Raw genomic sequence first — 9119 nt, forward strand, 5'->3', positions numbered from 1 at the left:
TTACAGGTACAGAGCAGTGGGAGTGAAGTAACCGAGACCTGGCCAGAGCCTGGGAGGAAGGGAAGAGGCCGAGTGTGTCTGCATACCCAGCAGGAGGATGGTGGAGGTGAAGGGGGGTGGAGATGTTGGGGGTTGGTGATGTTGGGAGAGCTGGAGTTCCAGGTAAACGCAGTAAAACATGTAGCCTTACACAAATAAAAATATTTTATTACCCGACTCTTTTCCAATGATGGGGTTAAAGTTGCAAAAAAGTCTTAGAGGGGACAAAATATCTCAAAGCCAACGTACGTCGGTATCAAAAGCAGCAATGGTCAAGGATTAGAAATAGTCCAAGGTATGTTAGAGACCAATAAAAAGTGAGCTCAAAAAAACTGAGTGTAATATATAAAAATTAGCCAATGCAATATGAAAAAAAACAGCCACAAAGTTCAGCTTTGCCAGACATAGAGACTTTATCAAAGAAAATAGAATCAAGGATTCAAGTCAAAGTAGCAATAACTTTTATGTGAGCTAGAATACAAAAAAAAAAGAAACAAACAAAAACATAATGTTGTACAAAAAACAAAAAGGTAGTAAAAAAAAAGATATAATGCTGATGAGAACTCTGAATGAAAAACAAAAGTTAGTAAAAAAAATGCTGATGAGAACTCTGAATGAAAGAAAAGATAAAATGCTGATGAGAACTCTGAATGAAAAAACAAATCTTCAGATAAAACCAACGCAGCAGCAGGCATTTACATGTGCACTTAAATGTCACACGCTAAGAAATATAATCTACTTAGAAATGGTATTCAATAGATTTAATTTCACTTCCTTTGACGTTGAATCAGGAAATAGAAGCAATAAAAAGATTTAGTTTCTTTAGTTCACATGCAATCACACACTCACACTCACACTCACACACACGCCATAGCAACACGTGGACACTTGAGATAGGTGGTCAAAACGCTCACAGTCAGGCATAAAAACAGCCATTAATGGCCAGCGGAACTTTCCATGGTCCTGCCAACTAGCTCAACCAACACGCCTGGCATGCTAATGCAGGCACATAAAGTTTACTGGGAGCCAGTGTGTGTTTCGTGCATGTCTGTTAACACACACACACACACACACACACACTCTGCAGTAGGTAACTCAAAAACCAGCTATTTCTATTGATGAACCTTTAAAGTGCAGGACCAGGACCAGGACCAGGACCAGGGCACGGTGACCAGTTGTTGAAGCAGAACTCTACACGGTGCTGGGTTGGTGTCCAACATAATTTTGTTAATATAACACAAACAGACACTGATGACAAAACCAATTAACATGATGAAAATGTAATTCTTTACTAAGTAAATCCAAAGTCTCAGACCTAGAAAATCTTCAATTTTGCCAACACCACACCTTTAAAACTGAAGACTAATTTCTGCTGAGAAAAATCTGGTCTTTTACTGGACTGAAAAGAACAAAACAAGAAATCATCTGCTACTGCAGTGAGAGAAGGGGGAGACGTAAAACACAAAGAACACACAAAGAACCCACAGTGATGGGGGGAGTGCAACAATGCAATCGTTTTCCACAACATAAAACATCGCAAAAACATAATTCAAAAACCCATTATGAAGGACCACTGGCACTGTACAGTGGGGGGGGGTGGGGGGGGTTGTGCCAGAATGTTGCCCTTTGTTTGTATTTTCACCTTTCTCTTCTTAAAATGATCACAACGTGTCTAGATAGAAGTACTACAGACGCTTTGACTGATCGTAAAGTGTCTAGACAGAATTACTACAGACGCTTTGACTGATCGTAAATCTATTCTATATCATTCTATAACATGTTAATTTAGGCATCAGGAGATGCTATGCAAATAGTATGGATCGATATCAGGTTCAAATCGATTTAAGTTACATTAACATTTAGATTTCCCACCGTCAAGACCGGTCTTTAACTGCAGCATTTAGTCTGGACTACACCTACGAGGGACTAAACTGTGCAGCACTAATGGGAAATATTTAGTATTAGTTAGTAACCATGCAACAGAAACTATTTTTACACCATTATATAATGAATGATCTCCCTGAGGTTAATACCTTTTAGCTACAAATTCTGCACAGCTGTGTCTGGGTAAGTTAAGATTTGATTTCAGACAAGACAGTCTGCCAGAGGCTTCACATCAGTCCAAATACGTCTCTTAGTTTAGACCAAAAACTTAATAAGCAGATGCAAAACCGATGTGAGGCAGAGGGAGGGAAAAAAGGCAACAAAAAAAAGAGAGGAAATGAGAGGGAAGAAGAAGGGAGGAAAGGGGAGAAGTTGAAAGTCTTCGTTATCTTATAAATCAAATGTTATCAATGTAGGAAATTATCAAGAGAGAACAGGAGAGGGGGTGGAGAGAAATGTTTGCGGGGTTTTCTGGAGAATGAAAGAGGCAGGGGAAGGGGGAGGGAGAGAGGAATGGTGGGAGACAAAAAGAAAGAAAGAAAGAAAGAAAGAAAAGGAGGAGGAAGAGGAGGAGGAGGAGCAGGGTAAACATAGCAGCTCTGTGCCAAGCAAACATGAGATGCTGGGATACTTCAACAAAAAGCCACCGTTCATATGGGAAAGAGCAGCAGAGAGTAAGTGTGCCGGAAAACGCTGCAACTGGTTTCCTATTCAATAAAACAGGCCATAAAGTCGTTTTTTCTTGTACTTGGTGGGATCTACACACATGTCTCTTCTGGTGGGTATATTTAAGCTCTGCCTATAAAACTGAGGGTACTTTCAGCTGCTACTGCAATGTATTCTCTCCACCTCATACACCTAAAAACAAAGCCTAATTGGACAAACCCAAGTCACAGTGGGTACAAGTGGACGTCACATGTGCCCGAAGCCTGGACTGTCCAACAGAGGCCTAGTTGCAGGCAACACTTACGTTAAATCTAACTTGCAAACCTGCATTAGCAAAGCTTTCATTACGGGGCGCTACAAAGGATGTACTTCCTGATGGTACCTAACCAGGATTGGGGCCTGGAAAACCCACTAACCCAACAAATAAAATAAGAAATGCACACAGTTATATTCCAGTTACATTAACCCGAGGACAGGCTAGCTAAACCGAACTAAGCCATCCTAAAGGATCTTTTACGCCAAATAAAGTCCATGTGGATTTCTTCAAAGAAGTTACAACCTCTGGCCTACAAGTTATAGGATGTGAGTGTGAACTGATGGTTGACTGACGGTTGCTGGTTTGAATCTCAGCCCTTGCTGTGGTCTGCTGCACAAGCACCAAAAAACTGCTTTCTCATCTACTGCAAAGACCGAGGGACAGTACCAGAACCTGCAACTAAATGGAAGTCCCACAACAGTTCTCCTGCTGCAGGACTATCTCCGATGATGAAGCAGCAGCGTTTGTTATTTGCATTCAAGACGACAACTTTGCAGTATCTTTAGAAGTCACAAACATTTAACATTAAGGCCCATTGACTTTCCACTACCAGAACGTGTTGGTTCAACTCAGTGGAAACACATGCTTAAGTGCATCAGAGAGAAAAGAAGCCAACTCTCTCCCGCTGCACTCCAGGTGTCGACCTCTTTAACCTCACAGCCGAGGAACGCCTCTTCACATCCAAGCCTCCGAGGAGAAACGCTTCCATCACAGGCCAGACATGAGGAGGTCCACTTGTCCAAACTGTAACAGGACTACAGTAACTGTAAGCCAGTCTTCTTTTTTTTTTTCTTAGAAGTCCACCTGTTGCCTTTGGAGAAACTGATGATACGACTGACCACATACATAAAAACCAAAGAGTACAGCGTTGCTCATGGAGACAGAGCGATTGTCCTCAGACACATTAGTGATTCGGGACAACTGAAACATTTTTAGTTTGAGGGGCAATGATGTCTAATTATGTGCAAGCTCTACATTAAGTGTAGATAAGGTATGGTGGATAAACCTTAGCCTGCATCACCTGTTTCAATAGCGTAATCACTGCCTCCTAACAACCAGGACAGCAGCCAACACGCTTTCTTTACCAAATAATCTGAGCGCTGCTTCTGGGTTCATGGACAGCTTGATGATCTAGAAAACTGCTAACCCGCAGCCCAGTGCCAAGATTGTCCCATTTATTTTTCAGAAAAACAATGAGCGTCATTGACCTTTGGTAGATTAACTTGAAATGACTCGTATTAATGGCTCTTACTGAATTCCTGATAAGATCTAAAACTCACACAAAAACAATCTGTATTTTTGATTCCAGTAATAAATTTTATATATATGAAAACCCGTCAGTTAGGTGGTGATTTTCAAATGGTGGGTTTAGGTCCAGCTGTCAGGTCCCACCACAGATTTAAGCAGTAAATGTAGTCCTAAGACCTGGGACTTGGTATGAATAATGGGAGTTTGACTTGGAATCAACTCACCTTATTCTCTGACTTAGACTCCACCTTAAACTGTGCTTACTCAACCTGGACTTAACTCAGAACACTGACTTAGACCTCTGAGGACATGACTAATGCTACTTAAATTCCCACTTAAAATCTCTGGGGTCTTGTATTTTTTGAGTGATTTAGATTCCCACTTAAAATCTCTGGGGTCTTGACTCGGACTGAACTCAGAAAGTGGACTTTTAACCGAAGGGACTTCACTACGACTTAACACAAACTTCAGCTATGACTCAGCTTTGAAAATCCTTGGACATGAACTCCTTGAGATTTTCTTTCTTAACATGAAATCAAAGCAATCAAAGCCAAATCTTAAGGAATAAATTCAGATCCAAATCATATAGATCTGACTTATAGTTGATTCATTTGTGGTACTTTCTGACTCATTACTCTGGGGACTTGACTCCAAATGGACATTTTTTAATGGTGACATTAACCTGAAGAACTTCACCATCATTGAGGTCAGCTCCATTTGAGAACGACTGAACGAAAGGAAAAGGATTTTTTGTCACTCAGAAAAATCAATCATTCCTATTTAAAATATGTCATTCACTGTTGACAGGTTTTGTTGGAGCAAAGTTAAGACGCCATATTGACACCGTTATGCGCTCTAACTGACACACCTCTAGGTCTTTGCCTCTGTTCCACATATTCACAAACTCTATCCAGGTGTCAGCATTGTCTCCTGTCAGTAACTCTATCGCTGCTCCAGCTTCTGTCCCTGATACACAAGCAGTGTTGAGTAACACTATCCTCCTCGGATAATATGTTCGAGGTTAGCGGTCAGATACACAAGTAGCAGAGCTAACGTCATTGTGGCCCCTCCCTGACCCGGTTTCGACCAGTGATTCCAACAGTGATTCAGCTGAAAACCTGGTTCCAGGTAGAAAACAGAGACAAAAACGTAAGGATGTGGCAACGATGGCATGGAAAAACCTTCTCACTGTGCTTGGAATAACTGGCCTCGGCTAATGAAGGGGTCAATCAACTAAAACACAATCAGGCCATCTGTGCTGGGACACTCTGTGTGTTTACATGCACAGTTAAGTCATGCACTTACAGTTATAGCCCCACTGGACTGTTGACTGGACAACTGTGCTCATTATACAAGCTTGACTTTGATGGACTCAGGGAAGACTCAGGCACCTCTGCTTAAAAAACAAGTTGGAACAATTTATTGTGGTACGTTTAACCACTAAAGTTAAAGTGATATAACAAATATAACAAGTATAATTAACGTTATATATGTATATCAGGGTAAGTCAAAAAACGTTCTTTGATGGACATTTTTCTATTTACATTTGATTTGTTTTTTGCTTTCCAATGTTTGTGCTTAGACGAGTCAAAGAAGCAGGTTGTGGGTGCAAAACACGTCCAGCAGAATTCTACAGAGATGTGCTATAATAGTAAAACATTAGACCAGTGATGATAAACACAAAGGTAATACGCCTTTTAGTTTAACAGTTGGCAAGTTAGCTAGGAAAAAGTGATAACAAGCGAGTTCTACAACAGACACTTCAACAACAACAACAATAATAATAAGAATTATTTATTTATTTACTCATTGAATCTAACTGAATCTATCTTTTTAGACAGAAACAAAACATTTGTGGTCTGTGGGGTGAGATCATTTAACAGTTTGAACAGCATACAATTGCTGAAGGCAAAGAGCCATGTAGATTTCTGAGAGCAGCATTATGTGATTATATCACTCACTTATTCAGCTCTTATTAAGAAGTATAAGTATGTTGGTCCCATGAAGAAATGTACTGGATTACAATGATCCCATTAAATGTAAACAGCTCAAGCCGGATTTTTAAAATGCACCTAATTGTACTTGCCTGATTATAAAGCTGTTAAAGCCTCAAACTTGGACTAACATGTCAAAATAGTCCAGATTTGTTCAGTCATATCATTTACACTGAATCTGTCCAAATGAGACAAGTTAGCAGAAGCTTAACTTTGTCTAGTAGCCTGTTAGCTTTTGTTATCAATGGGTTCCTCCAAGACGGCCCATGTTTTGGTTTAAGTGTAGACTGCGACTCAGCTATAGAACTATTTCAAATATACCAGGAAAAAATATATTTACAATATATTTTCTTAGATAGCAGCAGTTAGCCAACAAGTACTATTGACAGTATCAGAAGCAGCAGTACACATTAGCTTGCTAACTTTACTAGGACTTTCTTCTATTAAAATAAAAGGCATGTACAAAATTCAGGCAAAGAGAGAAAACATTAACAAATTATACAATTAGCCAGTCACTAAGTGGGCATAAAACAGAGCAAATATTAATAACAAAAATAGCTTTTCTTCTGTCATGTCTGTCGTGTGTGAGAGAGCAGCTACTTCCTGTTTATGGCATTGCGGTCAGTAAAATAGATTATTTATACTGTAAACACACTGTTAGAGTATCTACAAAACTAAATAAAAGTATCAATTATGCAAGAAAACAGTCGTTTGTCTGGCTTTTCTCTTTCTGAAGAAACAATAGAAAATCATCACAATCAGGTTTGTGGTATTATTTGGTAAATTATGCTAGTTCTGCTAGCATCACATGTCATCGACTGGCCCTTAAATTACACTGTGACCACAGAGAAAAGAGTGCATTTTTAAAACAAAGTATATGATTAAGAAACTAACAGAGCAGTACACTGACTTGCTAACAGCTAACAGCTTATCGTGTGACACCACATATAACAGGCATACTGTCACCTTATAAAGCTGTGTTAAAACTAATAAAATAAACTCCTTTGAATAAAATGGTTCAAGTCCTGTGCCTGAATACTGGGACGAGGACAATCAACCCAGCTGAGTGGTTAAGGTAACTTAATTTATCTGTGCCTGTAAATGGACCGCCGGGGATTTCTGCACTTCTTTCACATGTAACACAGTTGACTTGAGCTGCAGACCTGGATTATTGTCCCTGACTGAAACCAAGAAAACAATAAGACATGTCCTCAGGCTGTGGAGCAGCATCTTAGCAAATCTGTAAGTCAATCTCAACTGTTGAGTTACTTCAGATATCAGAGCTGGGGTCAGGTTCAGAATTTTTAATGACATTACCCAATTTCATAGTTGACATTTGCAGTAATGAGGCCATGATGTTTACCGTTTACAGGTTTGATGTAAGCTGATTCTTAGCATTTTTCATGATTATATAATACATATAACATGATTCTTATGTATTGTTTATCAATTACTAATTTTTCTCTTTTTTTTTGCTATTTCTGGAATTGTGTAATTATAATCACTTTCAAGGTAATATAACCAAGAATAATACTTTTAATTACTCATAACCTTTTCTGTTTTTTAATAATTTGTTGCTAATTCAAATAAAATATAAAATTTTTCATCTAAAGTTTTTTTTTCTAAGTGTTGTTTCTTCTGAATAAAATATGACTTTTTCATCTACAGTTTTTTTTTTCTAAGTGTTGTTTCTTCTCTATTTTGTCAATTTTTCCAATGTTGTTGGCTAAGCTTTCACTAGTAATAGGCTTTCTTTCTTCTTTTTTTTTTACTTTTTTGAGTTTTGTTACGACTGAAGTAGTTTTGGCCTTTGATCTTTGAACTAAAAGACCAAAGCCTAAAAGTGGCAACAAAAAAAAAAATATTTTGAGGTTCAGTGGCCAAAAGCTAGTTTTAGTTTTTACAATCATAAATCTTATCAGACCTCCAGAATGAAACCACGTATCAAGAAAGAACTTTTTACGAGATTATCTGAAAATGCTGCACCAACATGTGCCACAGGATGTCAGTCTCATTAAAGTGCTACCTGCTTCCTCCTCGTCCCCACTCTCGCTGTGCAGAGCCCAGAAAAAAGCCCCACGACAAGACTTTTTAATGGGCCCCGACTTGTGGCAGCGAAATAAATTGCCCATTCATGCACCACAGGGAGAATTCCTTAACAACCATAATCGTAAACACACCTTTTCAGCTGGTAGCCCACCCCCTACCCCCCCCCCCCCCCCCCCCGAGGAAAAAAAATGTGCAGGGCCACATCAGCCTTTCACCAAAGGAATGTCAACTGACGTCATGTATTTGGGATCGGATTTCTCCTTCGCTCGCTCTCTCTCTCTCTCTCTCTTTTCCCTTGATAAAGTCTGACTCTCTGTGAGTGTGAGTGTGTGTGTGTGTGTGTGTGTGTGTGGTGTTAGGTTATTTTTTCCCTTAGCCTATATTCTCCAACGTGCCCACTGGATCCTGAGCGCACAGAAAGAGAGCAGGGGGTGAAATTCCTACCCCCCAAAACATCATCACAGCCCCAGTTATAATCCACATCCACCGCTAATCCTGACAGCATGATAATTAACCACTCTGTCCTGTCATTAACTTTCTTTTTGCTGCTTTAAACCCACACAGCAGGAGGAGAGAGAGAGAGACAGAGAGAGACAGAGAGAGAGAGAGAGAGAGCTTCCATCCATCCGAATTCCCTTTCCTGACTTCTACCACCTTTTTATCACACATACACTGTCCTCTGTCCTCCATCCATCCATCCATCCATCCATCCATCCATCCATCCCTGAGCTGCGGTCTGACTCTGATACCTTTAGGAAAGTGGAGAAACTTTTATGGACAACAGAAGGACTAAAACAGTAGGTTGTTTTGGGGAAAGGCTCCTGAGATGATGGATCTGTTGGAGCTAACAGAAATCCAATGCTTGATTTCCACGTCTGCATCAGAGTGGGAGGCTGAGTGAGAGGAGAGGAGAGAGAGAAGGA

General features: G+C 39.8%; 1 protein-coding gene across 1 annotated transcript in view; it reads right to left on the minus strand.

The window, feature by feature from the left end:
* The window catches only part of fndc3ba (fibronectin type III domain containing 3Ba), a 105920-nt gene that overhangs the window by 95701 nt on the left and 1100 nt on the right, over window positions 1–9119 (minus strand). The gene's annotated exons all lie outside the window — the stretch shown is intronic.

Source organism: Cynoglossus semilaevis, chromosome 1, assembly GCF_000523025.1.
Source record: "Cynoglossus semilaevis isolate Cse_v1.0 chromosome 1, Cse_v1.0, whole genome shotgun sequence".
Taxonomy (NCBI): Eukaryota; Metazoa; Chordata; class Actinopteri; order Pleuronectiformes; family Cynoglossidae; genus Cynoglossus; species Cynoglossus semilaevis.